Source organism: Varroa jacobsoni, unplaced genomic scaffold (genome assembly GCF_002532875.2).
Source record: "Varroa jacobsoni isolate VJ856 unplaced genomic scaffold, vjacob_1.0 scaffold_1247, whole genome shotgun sequence".
NCBI classification, from domain to species: domain Eukaryota; kingdom Metazoa; phylum Arthropoda; class Arachnida; order Mesostigmata; family Varroidae; genus Varroa; species Varroa jacobsoni.
In genome coordinates this window covers 185,789-200,452 of record NW_019214149.1, presented here as the reverse complement: position 1 = coordinate 200,452, position 14,664 = coordinate 185,789, and the positions used below count along the sequence as shown (strand labels likewise).

Sequence of the window (14,664 nt, the reverse complement as noted above, 5' to 3'; positions counted from 1 at the left end):
CGTTCTTGTGCGTGGGATGTCTGACTTTTCATTTTAATAAAGTCACTTTTGCCAAAAATACGCCCATTTGCGCAATTCAAAGCCGAAGGAGGCCCTGGACATTAGAAAGTTCGAGAAAATTTCATTTAATTAAATAGGTCTGACCTGACTGTGGAGCAATGGTATGCTGTTGAGCATTCAAACGACAAGGGCATGCCTCATCGCTTTACTTTACAATTGCGATATTATGGTACGATATAGACTGATCGATCGGTACGGTACGGTATGGTTGTACATTTGACTGAGCGGGGTACGACTGAGAGGCGTCGAAGTCGATTGATCTTCATGTTTCGTACCTGTCACGCTGATTTCGTACTACCTGATCGTTGCAGTTCGTTTTGTTTACGATGATGATGATGATGATGTTGCTGCGACAAGCAAGCGTAAATATATGTACAACCCACTGGAAAAAACAGACACAAAACGACCCAAGACGATAACTGAACTATTCTAACGGCGACACGATTGGACAAAGTGAAATATCGGGCGGGCAAACAACGAATGTCCAAGGGCATTGTAACTGGTATCGAAGTGAGTGCCAGCTTTGCTGCCGACGAGGCAGCCTGGAGGACAAGATGCCATTATCGGATGATCGAGTACTAATCAGCCGAAATGACTATGCTGATCTAACGAGGCATAGCCAGTAACAAAGTAAGCAAGCATCATCTTTAATTACCATCAGCCGTGCCATTGCCAATGCAGAGCCAGTCGAAAGCATCTGAAGAGTAGCAGTTTACCAACGGAGAGGTAAACGTCAAGAGGCGGCAATGAAACTTGTCCATTTCGGAGTACGCAGACGCTGCCCTGTTTGTAACCCACCCTCTGTATAATTAGCGCAACTAAAAACGCGTCGCGTGCCCTACGCTATAGCGACAAATATGTGTCCCACGAATATATCGCTGGGGAAATCAACGATACTTAGGTTAGTTCACTAGTCGACGAATTCACCGTGGCTGTTATTGCATTGTTCATATGATTTTTGCTATTTTTGTTGCTGTTCTTAAGGATGGATTGTGGTTGTCCCGCTGTCATTATTACATGTATCTGTGTATAGCCATTCATTAAAGGTCAGATTGAGTGGTCAGTTACGAATCTTATGTACGTAAACTTCTATCTAGAGGCCGTCACGTTTCCTGTGCTTGAAACGTGTGAAACACACAATCGTTATGTTATGCGGAATTGACTATGGAAAGTACATGTCGATCGTACCAGTAGGAAAGACTTCCACACAAAGCACAGGCTTCAGTTTTGTTTAGATGTAATTGGCTTTTTTATTACCTAGAAATAATTAAGACTTTTTTATTGCATGGACGCACCGATTTGTTACGACAGCAATAAATCGATCGATAGCGTTAAACAGCTTTAATTAGAGATAGTGATATGGGTCCGAAAACCCAGAACAAAAAAAATAAAAGGGGTCGTTTTCTTGAGCAATGCTCATCGGACGTCGAACTCGAGACATCTATATTAATTATAATGCTCATTTCTTCATGCACATGGAGTTTTTTATTGTTTGTTCTTTAAATTTAATACTGGTAGATTGGGATAGTGAAACCGGAAATTCTTATTTACCATAAAAGCTGATAAGGAACCTTCGTCGTTAAAAGAATAATACACAATGTTGTCGATCTGAAAACTCACTCAAATTTGGATCTACCATTTTATCTAAAACCTACGGTGTTTGTGTGTTTTATTATTTCAACAACATTTAACACTTTCATCTTCAACACAAAACCTTTTTTTTTTTTCCTATAACAAGTCCCGTCAACGAAATTTCCAAGAAATCTTATAGAGCTCATAGATTTTATACAAAACATGGTAGATGATGTCTAACCTAAACTTCGTCTTTTTTTTTTTACGCTTTTTGAGCTAAAGTATTGGAATTGAGAGGTTTCTACGATTAAAAACATATATATATATATATATATATAGAAAATATTTTGTGTATTACAAAACAATCTTGTGTGTGAGTTTACTACCACTCTCTGATACGAAGATCGATAGTACTGCCATCTTTCTTTATTACAGATGAACCATGAACGAGCTAATGAGATAAACATGCTAGAAGTTATGCATACTAGAGAAGTATATTGTTTTGCATATGTTATATAATGTATGCAAAATCCCCTTGGCAACGATTAGCACATATGATACAATAGCATCTTTGAGAAGCATATGAAAATGCACCAAAGGGGTTCGACTCCCAAGCGTAAGTCTGCTGTCTCTACGTTGCCGTTGCTTTATGGGTTGACACTGTTACATCGGTGACCCTCCAGATCAATCTACCCCGGGTTTATTGTTACGTGTCGAATGCTCGCCTAGAATAATTGTGGTATATACCTTGCCAGTCGATTACATAAGCGAGCAGCCATTCATATAATAAAGGAACGTTGTAAATGATGTAAGGATCTGAAACACGAACCAGCCATGCGTCGTGTTTTAATCACCTCTAACTAATCTCTCCCGTACGACTTTTCTCATTAAGGGTCCGCCATGGCACAACGAGCACACAATACCATGGAGGATATCGATATTCAGATATAACCTGTATGGCTCATCGCGCCGATCTTCGTTTGAAACAGAAGCCGACATTGGCAGACCGTAGCGCCATCACGACACTTTTCGGCTGGGGTTACCGTGGCGTGCCGTGACGAATCCCAAATCGATCCGCGCAGCACTATTTCGAATATTATCGACGTTATTTACTAGCATGAGCACGGGTAACATGAAAACGGACGGCACCACATCCGTAGCGTTGAGTTGATACAGTGTAACGGCGTCGTATGTTAGACGACTGCGTAGTTTACCACTACGTGATACCTTTGAAAACAATAGTTCTAAGAATACTCAATTGTTTTCGATGTCGTTGTATTTGCGTGAGCGTGTTTGTGCACTAGTACGTGTATGCACTGCCCACAAAGAAAGCAGACGTAATCTACTGATTCCATTGCCAGAGATATACTTACTATAAGTATAAATATGTGATATAGTGTTGTAACTTAGGAAACAAAAAACAGCTGATTAAATCGGGTCTCATCTACAGCTGGTGTGGCCTAGCCCTCATTGCTGCTCATTGACTCGCCGTGGCTCACATCTCTAGCTCGACGTTATCATAATGATTACGTATAAACCTATACTACAGCTAAATCTAGTTTATTGAAAAAGCAAGTAATTTTCGTAGCTAGCCACTCTATACCGATCCGTTAAGCTATGGGAGGACTGCGTACAGGGCAAAAAAATCCGATCAGCTATTTGTACACGCTGCTATAAATACAGACTATTCGTTTTACTTTAACTGCGGCATTTAAGCGTAAGAAGAAGACCAATGGTTCAGACGTTATTGGCACCGTTGTTTGTCTCGTCTCGTGATTATTCAGTTATTACTCGCCGATCGTCTTATATATAGACCGTCACACCGCAATAATGGCGCCGACACACGAATCTTAGGGCTATATTTTCAGTATTTGAACGTAAACGTATCTAATACAACTAACTGCTGATTAACAGCGGTTTCGTGACATCTGTCAGTTATTACTAAGCGACCTTTCCAGCTATTGCCGTAGACATTACGTCGACGCGGTACTTGTCCCTCACCGGATCTGACCTAGTTTGACACCATGGCGCTGCAGGCGCTTCGGTGGCGATAATGGATCGGGCTGGCTGTGTGATAGTAACGATGGAAACAGCAGCCATCTCGTTAGTGGTGACCGAGTCGCTGAGTAATAATTAACTGCTGTTCCGGTTATCTAGTAAGTTTTGACAAAGTTTATTAAGAAATTTAACGTCATCTATATTTTTTTCCTTGGCAACGCATCGTGCCATGACGGAGCCAGCCATTTTCATATGCTTGGCTAGATTTCTTGTCGTACGCCACTGTACGAACGCACGTCCTTAACACAAGCATAATTCGACTAATATATATATATATATATAAAATTTTGTGATAATAGTGACAAGAGATGCACCTATTCAACATGACGCGTACGAAAACGATTGGCATGATAACGAAATGATTTCCTAGTAGAGTTCCCACATAGTGCATAGAAAAATGTAATTTCCAAATAGAGCAAATCGTCTTCGTTCATTGTTTTCCTTCTGAACTTAACGTTAGTCTAGCCTAGGTGAGGTCCTCTGTGTACCTTATCGAAACTGTTTGAAAGGCTGCCACAATGGCCTAATGATGTTAGTGGTTTGTTTGTATAGCTAGCAGCCGAAACATCTATCGCGATTTTCGTTTCTGTAGCCTTTATGTCGACGTTGCACAAGCAGGACACCATCGGATATTAGCAATAGCAATTATAGCATCAGGCCTCTAGTCTTTGTAAAGCGCTCCCCAGCGATATAAGGCAAACTTTAGTGAAGTATATGTGCAAAGAAAATGATAATGCTGCCTCCATTCGTTGTTATTACTTCCTTTGTTCGTGTACTGTTCGTTTTACGACTTTACGGTTCGAGGATTGTATGAGCAGTATTATATAAACTAGAGAACAAACTGGGTGCTGAAACCGTACTTGTTTATGACATGTCGTTTCTCAGTGTGGACATGCGTAATCAAACGGAAAGAAACAATGATACCTTCAAGCGTCACGGCATCTGCACAACATCTGTTCGAAACCTCTAAATAGTGCATAAGTTCTTGGTCAACGTATACGCCGTTGTCCCTGCTCGTGCATCCTTTTAAGCGTACATTGAGACAGCGTCAGTCATCTACTCGTATTAGCCGGTCCCAAATCAATATTTACGTGTAGTTGTTATTTTGTCACCAAGGAAGAGTTATCTATGCGCATAGATAACGATAATCATACTTTAGGAGATTTGGCGAACTTTCAATTATTCTTCGCGGGAGATCAACAAGTTGATCTATAATTAACGCATGAGCGAATAAACAAACGATCACACAAGCGAAAATCAAGAAGGGATATATGTCCGGAAAAGTCTTCTTAAGCTTCATTTGTCCAAACAGTATTTTCATGAAAAATGTATTGGCTCAATAAAATTATTCCTTCCTGTAAGGTTCTCTAAATTCATTAGATTAATTAATCTAATTAAGTCTTAACCGTCCTAGAGTACGTATGTTTGAATTTAGAGTAATACTATGATCATTGTACCAGTAGCTCGTTATCGTAGCCTAGGTCGCAACTATACGTAAACGAGCGGTTTTCAAGTGGTGGTATTCCTATGATACCTAATTAACACTCACATTAATTCAACAGTGTTCAATTGAGGACATCGATACTGGACTTGACAACAACGGGGAGCCGTGACCTATTGAACAGCTGTTGCGTATTTGCCCGTTGACGTCTGAATTGACCTTAGGGACCTCAGATAAATACTTACTATGTAATGAAGACATAGTACGTGAAGTATAGACAATTTATTTCTACCACTAGCTACGGACATCGCGAACTTTTTGAAAAATGGAAACTGTTGTTTGAATTTTCAGTCCAATAATGAATTAATCAGAGCGACTCAGAACATAAACTTCAAGCGCGAACTGCATGTAAAGACGGAATTGGGAGGGGAGTGGGGTCTGTTCTCGTCAGGTGTTCGTAGCTTTGTATATTTGAAGAGAAATTTTTTAATGCGTCCCTTATGAGTAAAATGAGGTACAGTTGCGCGTAAAGGATCAATGACGCGCCGCTTGCTTTGTTTTTATGTAATCAAATGTTGCTTCTAATTTAGGTGACTATTTCTTTTCGAAGACGCCAAATGAAGTACGACGAGTCTTCGTTCGTATCCGAGGTTAGTTTTGAGTGAGTCGCATGTTCAGTCTCTCGTGAAGCTTCTCGCCAACACATGTTTCTACTATGAACCGAGAATGCGAAAAACTTAGAAAGACAAAAGTGTCGGTAGTCTATGAAACCAAACATGCATGCCGATCAACTCTCATAGTAGTAAGATCTAAAGAGACTTCACAGATAAAAGTATCGACAACAAGATTAAGATATGCTTGCCTATAGGATAGCAAAACTCGTTCTTTCTTCTTTAAAACGAATTCAAACTCAAGTTGATCTTCATTCATGTTGGAATCCTACAAAATAATGAGTTATATTGTTCCCTGCAAAATGTAGTGAAATATTTGTGCGTGTATTCAACAAAGTTTACTGTTCACTTTCTCTTCTGTGTCAAACTCTGTGAACTATCAATTGGCACTTAACTTTCGCAGCTCACTTATGTATATATACATTTTATTACCAATATACTTGCAATACGGCAGTCCAATGATGGACGGGTATTTAATGTCTGCTTGATTTTATCAAAAATGACATTACCCTATATTACAACGTTTATTTTATTCGATAATTTTTCATTTTGTTTGTTACCACTGCCGTGTTTGCTTGAGGCATCTGACATTTTGCATTAGTTAAACCCTCTCCTTCTCAATCGTAGCTTCGTGAAGTAGCGTTGGTTGAATGCAGTTCCTTCTATTTTTTTTAAAATTTCCTTGCTTCGCCATTAACAAGTGTCCGCGTTAGATCGCGACGTACACGTTGAACCCATCGTTGCGTCCAGGACGAAACGTAGCGAAAAAAAGAAGCTCGAATCTACTGCGATACGTACGCTTGTCTGGCGCCCCCGACCGAGCTTAGTCTAAAATATTCATCGTTTCCAACCGGAGTGAATCAGTGAATAGGATTCTTCACACACGCAACCATTATCAATCTCGTCCACAACGAACAATCTTACAATTTAAACATCCCGCGTTTGAAGGATACGTCCTCCGGATACCCTGAGCACCGGCACATGCAACATCATAAAGTCGCCACTGGACGCCACCAGTGGACAGGACGATCTCCAACGGCGACCATACAGCGACGTGCGCGTTTGCGTGTACACCTACGCAGGTGGCAATACATAAAGTGTCGGTGACGCAATGAACCAACTCTATAGAGACAACCCATAGAGATAACTGTGGTATTGTTGTGACATACTGACCGACGCTGTGTAGCATAACTTGTGTGAAGTTTGTCTTCGTTGCACGAGATCGAAGATGATACTGGCAACGGTTGTTAATTGCTATGCCCAGTGCAATACACGGTTAAGCTTTCATGTCGGTGGAATGGATGGTAAGAGAACCGGTAGCCATGGCTGACAGGACGTCTTCGTTTAGAACATAGAGTGAGTGACGATGCTACTGTTACTACTGTCATCGTTATACCAGCTATAGTCGTTGTAGGTTGTAACGAACACCGGCGCGAAGTAGTCATAGATTTGCTGTTTGCCATTGCCGAAATCGACTACGCAGTAACAGATAGTAGTCACGATGTTATTGTTGTTATAGCTACAGACAGCTGGATCGCTGTAGGAAGCACACGTTTAACCCATCCCATAAATTCTTCGGCATGTACATCACTCCGTGAAGGGAGCATTTGTGCAACGTCTATTAAACGTTATTATGCGTTGATACTGTCATCCGTTCGGACGACAGAGAAACGCTAAATGACTATACAATTGTGGCGGCGCCGAGCTTCGGGCGGCTTGAGCGACACCATCACGGTACCTACCCTCTTTCACATTGACGGTAATGCGTACATGAGATCGCAGCCATGTGTAGCTCTTCCTGCATCCTGATGAGATGCGCACCTGTGTTTTGTGTTCCCATAGAGAAGTTGCTCTATTACACAACTGTCACTGTTAGCATTATTCATCTCGATTAGCGAAAATCTATACGTGTATATGTTGTGATGACTAGCTAGCCGATGACGGGACCGGTACCGCTTTCTATCGTAGTTGGTCATCGTTTTTGCTCACGCCTGCGGGGCGGGATGCTTTGACTATGCGAAGCTTTCTCCGGAGTTGGGGAAACTTGTTCTAATTCATTATGAAATATATAATCACTATAGCTTACAGTACGGCCATATTATATGAATCCTCGTTGTGTCGAGGCCAGAATTTGTGTGCACTAGATTGTGTGAAATGCTGAACGAACTGCGCTTGTATCGCCCAACGCCGATAACCTTAAGATAATGACTGTTTAGGCAGGTGACAGTATACAGATGATCACAAAGTCCCACTGCCTCTCTGGCCCATTATCGGTCGGCGTAAACATCAGGGACAACTCGAATCGTGTGCAAACTGGGACCCCGAATGGCCATCTTCGGACGGCTTGAATATTTAGATCAGCTCTATTGGCTATTAGGGATTGAAGTTATACGTACAGAACGTATTGCCAATTTGCCAAATCTTCTAACATGGCCACAAGTGAAACGGGAGGTCTTGTAATCAAGCGAGACGAGCACTTTTTGTCTACAGTGGTGCTAATTTAGAACAAAACAATCTTTCTTGTTGAGATATGTAAACATTGTTTCACACGTTACTATGAGGGCCGACATATATATCTATGTGGGTGCACACCGTATCTGGTGATAATTAGTTAATCGATGTTTTTTTTTTGTTTATGTAGTGCTATAAATACCTTCTAGAATGTTTCGTGGGTAAAAAAACAATGCAATTGAAGAAAGCACAACATCTGACTACGAAGAAGAAGAAGTAAATTCTTTTGGAAAAAAGTTCTTTCAAAAAGAAATAGTCTTTCGAAACCGACCTGACTTTGGCTAGTTAATTACAAAACAAAAAAAAAATGACGAAGAGAGACGTTCTCACTTGGTTCCTTAGCTGATGATGATGATGATGATGATGATGATGCGAAGTGTTAATAAATGTAGTGACAACAAAACTATTAGCTCATGAGGTTTATAAAAGAACACTTTAATAGAACTTAATATCGGTCTAGGCTGTACGGATATATTCCAACGGCAACCGCATCCCTTCCGTCGTTGGTGCTTTACGACCCCACGAATCTTGCCAACGAAACGGCAATTCAGGTCGCATCATTAAGTGTCACTTAGTTTAAGCCATCGTCTGTGTTCGTACCCCTGGCGAAGACCGACCACTATTTTTATGGTTATTATTATTATAATGATCATCAATATACTTTTAGGTCGTCCAGATACGAATGGAATATGAATGAAAGTGAATAATGGCAGTCAGCAACAAAGCAATAATTGTAACAATGATATCTAGAGCTGCCTTTTTTTGGACCACGGTTAAAGGACTACACACAAGGACAATACGAAATGAAAGGTAGCCACACAACTGTCGCGTTGGCTACATTCGTCTATCAGCTCATTTGTTCGCAAAACATCTTTTTGTCTTGTGATTCGTGGTACAACGGTACTTGCCATTTGTCCCTTCAAGCTTTGACCGTTTTATGATCCCGCGTAATATTGCCTCCATAGGCTACCCCAGGGCGCAAATGATGAAAAGTGTCAATCGTTACAACGCCAACTGCTATTGTGATTTGGCAGCGTTCGCAGCATCGACCGTAGGCCGACCGCGCCCCATTTCGTTAGCAAGCGAATTGTCCCGCCAGTCGGGATCACTGATTGCACCACAGCATTCTTGATGATTCGCGCGGAGCTGCTGGAAACACGCGCCGATGGTGGTCGTGAGGGAAACCATATTGGCCAAGAGCGGACTACCTGTGCAAAGGACGACAACCTCCCTGGCATCAGGACCAGCAGCAGAAATAACCCGTTGTATAAATGCGCCATAGCTTACGGCGACGTTACGGTCCTCTTAGATCGAGTTCGTTTGTTGTGCTTGTTTTGCTGGCTGCCCTCTTCAAAGGCTACTACTTTCAGAAGGCAGCTTTCAGCGTAAAGAAAGTGGATTACGCAAGGCAGGGGACATTCCTTTACTCATCCATTCTCGCAGGCGTTCCCGCTGTTGCACTGCGCATCGTCGCTTTGAGTGCCAGAAACTGCGCTAAATGGGTACTAACATTAGTGACTGCTCGACGGTAGGTGAAAAAGTTAAGCCTTACCAGGAAGTCAATGACGACAACAACCACGAAGGCAACAAATATAAACGGGCTAGTCAAAGACGCTAGAACGGAGGGAACTGCAGCTGCCAACGGAATCCTAAGTGTTCGTTGTAATAGATTGCTGGGAAAGATTACTGCGAGGAACGACTTACGTCTGATAGATAGACTCAATGCTGTTTTTCCTTTTATCCATGTCATAGACATACGGTATCATTGTTGTGGTAACTTGTTGCTTTCTCTTTGATCACTGTGTTGCTCCTTATGCCAGTCTCGGTCTTTGGTCAGTTAGCCATTCTAATCTGTAACTGGCCAAAAGATAATAAGTACTAGATGACAAATATACTTCATTTTTTTGCTTAGGCATATGTTGACATACTATGCCAGTAAGAGGGTGGGAAGCAAGAGACCAAAAAGCTGTTGGTGCAAGATCTCGTCTTTGCATTGGGAGTACGTACCATTAACCCATCGCTTCAGGCGTTTCCCTTGTTTTTCCGTGCATGCTTACTAGTCGTGTGTGCATTGATGTCTAATTCTGGCCCCATTTTCAATAATAATAATAATGTTTGAAGTCAAATGATTGGATAGATCATTATTAAAGTAGTAATCTTACAATGCTCCTTGTCTGGGCGACACCAGTCGTTAATGTAAAAGAGTTATAAGAAAGGTCACTTTTACTTTTTTTCACAATTATTTATTCTGTAATGAGCCGTCTATTATAGCTGTTACAGGCAAGTCTCCTGTTGCGGAGTACGGGAACGTTGGTCGCAGTTCCTTAGTAGGACATATGCACTCGCCGGTTTTCAAGTTCATGGGCTTAATCCTAGTTGCTTTTTAAGGTAGGAGCACCCAAAAAATGATGGTTTTTATTACTTTGAAAACGTCTACTACAAAACAGAGTTTACGGCTAGAATAGAATTTGAAGCGAAGCCGTTTAACGACTATCCAGGCCAGGTAAACTATTTTTAGTTGATTAACTGGAAATTGTTCGACTACAGGCCAGTGTTAAATTCCAGGTTTCTACTGTATTCTTACACTTTTGCTATCGATCGGATCATTCCGCTCTACTTCGAGCAGACGGGGTAACTTTGAAGATGGTGCAGCGTTAATATAATCCTTTACCATTTTTGGTAGCCAGCTTCAAAACTGTGCCCTGCTAAAAGAAAAACCTCACTAAAAGTCGGTTCCATCATACATTACTTGGCATAAGTTATTTAAGTGTTTTACTTCATGTGTATCTCAACTTAAGTAATGAAACTTCGATGTATTCGAAAATCTTCTTAAAATTCAACTATAAATTCTATTTGTTGTTGGACGTCCACCGAGAGTGATGCACTTATCTTACTACACGTATTGGACAAATGTGCTCTATCATATCCGTGTCCATTTTGCCTTCCTTGGATACCACAATACCCGTTCATTTATTTAAAGCACATTTACTCCTGCCTCTTAGATTATAGCAATCACTTCCGCTTAGATAAGAGTTCATCGAGAAGTTTTTTTTACATGACTAGTTGGGCGACATGTTATCTTCTTCACGTTCACCAGCTGGCCAGTTGCTTCTAATATCAAGCACTTGTGAAGAGCTCCTCATGACATATCGATCAGGGCCGCTGGGGGATGTGATCATTTGACAGGCGTGACAGATCGGCCATACAAATCAGCAACGGGCAGCTTCGATATGTACATTATAGGTTAGCAGCGTGGGTCACGGTGAGTATATATAATAGGATGAAAAACGAGGTTCGGCATTGGTAACAATGGTGCTTCGAAATTACATTTAGAGCACTAAAAATGAAGCTAAACTTTCTACAGGTCATGAAAATGTTGTACTGCATTTATTTCGCCATAAGTTAGTTGTGGCTGACCACAGGAAGTGCATGGATCAAATACGCCAGTACAAAGAAGCCCAACTCAACGTCAATCCAAAATGTTGACTTTTTTTTTTAATTAGAAAACAAATGTTGGGCGTAATGAATGATCTTTATGGTTAATGAACTCGGCTTTCGTTTGTTTCTGAATTTAGTGAGTCTCACCGTTATTATCTCTGTAATTACAGTAGGTGTTGAAATAGCCTTTGAGCTCTTTGTACAAAAATAAACCGAGTTCTACTTTTAGCGTGTGCTGGTCGTTTAGCCGCTAAAAATCAGCACGTGTAATTCTTTTCGTTTTGTGACAAAGATGAACAGCTGTTATATTTGCAGTTCTTTCCTCTAACTCTATATCTTCAAACTGCAATGTTGTCTCAGAGCCCCAAACCATAACAGAAGCACCAAGCAGATAAAAACATCTTAGGTAACTGTAGCGAAAAAAAGTAACGCCAGAATAGAAATAAACAACGTTTATAAAAAGCGCCATCTTCACGGTACCCCGACTACTAGCCCTCTAATAGATTAAGGGCTGAATGAACTCAATAGATATTGTTGTTGTACTTATTTCGTGCTTCCAACAAGTATTATGCCTAGTGTAAACCTGGTAAAGGCAGCGGTCTTGACACACCGCCATTTTTATTGTTCCCGATCGTCCTCGCTCGCTAATTGCTCGTTGAAGAATCGAGTACCTCTAATATTCAAACGATTTTTTGCCAATCTTTTCAATCGTTTGCCTCCTCTGAGTCGACCTTCACATTGTTAATGATACTGAACGATTATTGACAAAAGAATGTGCAGCCTCAATGCCCGAGACAGACTTCTGCTATTTAAATAGTAAATGCTCATAGACTTTCAGCCGTTAGCCGGGGCAAACATGTAAATGTTTGATGATGATTTCAGTGACTCTTTTGGTGGCTAGACGCTCCTTAATTTTGCATTTTTTCCCCGTTCACAACACTATCGTCATTGTCTCTTTAAATTGTTGCTCCTGCAGCAGTGGTCTGCTAATAGCGTTGTTCCTGTTTGTCGCTTGGTTCAATACTGCTTCGGTCTTCACCTCCAAAGTATTTTGAACATAGCTTTCGAAGATCGCCTGAAGAGCTTCAAGGAGATGTGCACAATTATACTTGGCAGTTGTTAGGAGCTTGACCAATGCCCGTCGTCAATGCAGCTCATTTATTTTAACTCACTATGACGACGGCGGGGGCGATGCTGGCTACAATGATGCGCATATTCATGATGGGTTGGACTGTTACGTTTTTGTCGTTCCGGGATATTTGTGCCGGGATGACTAGCACGTTGCGGCAATTCAATAGCGTAATAGGTAATGCTTTCTGCAGCCTTGTTTTTGGCGAACGGGGTCAGGAACAGCGTAGAGTGAAGCGTATGAAGTCCACGGACACATGTTCATAAACTACGCCCGCATAACACGTCTACAGTGGGACGTTTGCTGCCTCTAACCGCTAATCGATGACGGCCCGACGCAGAACTTTGCGTTCAACACGATGTTGCCGTCGACAGATTTTGTTCAGCGATTTGTTCTTAACTGTTTTCTTCCGGGAATCTACAAGGGAAAACGACGTGATGGTGCAGAATCGACTAGTAAAACTATTGGTCGATACGTAATGGTGATGGTTTACATGTGCGTACTGGCTGGCTCTGTAAGCCTGCGGTGGTCCGCGACCCCTCGCTAGGAGAGATCGTCTGTGAGAAAAATTCTAATTTGGACATTGTACTTATAACGACGGACAGGCGACGATAATGAAAACCTTGCTAACAGTATTCAACTAAAACATAGTCCCAGGGCTGTTACAGCAGCCGGCTAAAAATCTTACGAGCGAAGAAAATTAAGAAGAGGTGCGCGAACGGTAGCTAAGAAAAAAGCTAGAAGTATATATATATATATATATATATAAATATGTATATAGATAAAGGTGAGAGATCATTAATTACAACACGGGTAATTTAGATAAGGGGTTGTAGATTGATAGCTCTTATAGTGTAATTTTTGTAACGGTTATAACAGCAGTACAAAAGACGACAGTTGAGGTCCAGTGAAGCTCAAAGCATAGGAGTAGCACAGTTGAGGTCACGGCTGACACGTGTGACTCTTCGATACAGCGTGTGATATCGAATGCGATCCCTGAAGTATGCGTTGGATAATGGAAACACATTGTTAAGGATTGCAATGCAAATTCATATCTAAGCGACCTCCTGACTCATACCTATTAAGAATGTTATCAGTTAAAAATGGTGCTATGTTATTGTGGTATGAATTTGAATATAGAGAAAACTTGTACCGATTGGTAGCTAATGTGCTCTATATTATATAAAGCGCCGATATTTGAATAAATATAGCAGACAAAATGCTAGTTTATTGACTCATAGGCGTTCTTCTTTGGAAGCTGCCGGAAGTAGTCTGATCACGAGCAATACGCCGTTTCGGAAACAGATTTTCAATGTTTTATATACATTTAGCGCTGTTGGAATTAATCTGCCAGTATGACTGCTATGACAGACCACTTATAGTGCCGGAGTTGTCATGGACACACGGAATACTCCCAATGACATTATACTACTGTCAATTTCATCGCCGTTAAATGTCTATGGTCACTCTGGCCTGACTGGTCCATGCAGATAGATAGATAGATATCATTCACAGACACATGATAAAATCGCGAAATATCGAGTGTATTCGCTGGACAACTCTTACGAAAGAAGTGAACCGGCTGACCGTTTCGATTGGTGTTCTAATTCTGTTTTGTCCATTGAGTAGAAATCAAGAGGATTGTTTGGCCTGAAAAAAAAGGGAACGAAGTGTGATACTGGATCTGCTAGGATAAAGTTGTCTAGGTCTGAAATCGGTTGTAGGCACGGTCAGCTGAAAGAAGCAACTAGGTTGTTGAAGCAATTCTTAATTAACGTCAGGCT

At 41.2% G+C, this 14,664-nt stretch overlaps 3 long non-coding RNA genes across 6 annotated transcripts in view; all 3 read left to right on the top strand.

The window, feature by feature from the left end:
- The first annotated feature begins 708 nt into the window (after positions 1-708).
- LOC147752452 (uncharacterized) lies at positions 709-5,062 on the top strand. The gene is made up of 2 exons (XR_015314039.1): positions 709-3,788; positions 4,576-5,062. It is a non-coding gene; the product is annotated as an uncharacterized LOC147752452 (long non-coding RNA).
- A 1,131-nt stretch (positions 5,063-6,193) lies between these two features.
- Positions 6,194-14,664, top strand: part of LOC111268001 (uncharacterized) — a 146,026-nt gene continuing 137,555 nt past the window's right edge. For 2 of the 4 annotated variants that reach the window (XR_002684950.2, XR_002684949.2), the window contains exons 1-2: positions 6,194-7,158; positions 10,585-10,701. This is a non-coding gene — a long non-coding RNA (uncharacterized LOC111268001). The remainder of the gene's footprint in view (positions 7,159-10,584; positions 10,702-14,664) is intronic. The other 2 variants (XR_015314036.1, XR_015314035.1) reach the window with 2 other exon arrangements.
- On the top strand, positions 10,708-14,114 carry LOC147752451 (uncharacterized). Its single transcript, XR_015314040.1, has 2 exons — positions 10,708-11,575; positions 13,760-14,114. It is a non-coding gene; the product is annotated as an uncharacterized LOC147752451 (long non-coding RNA).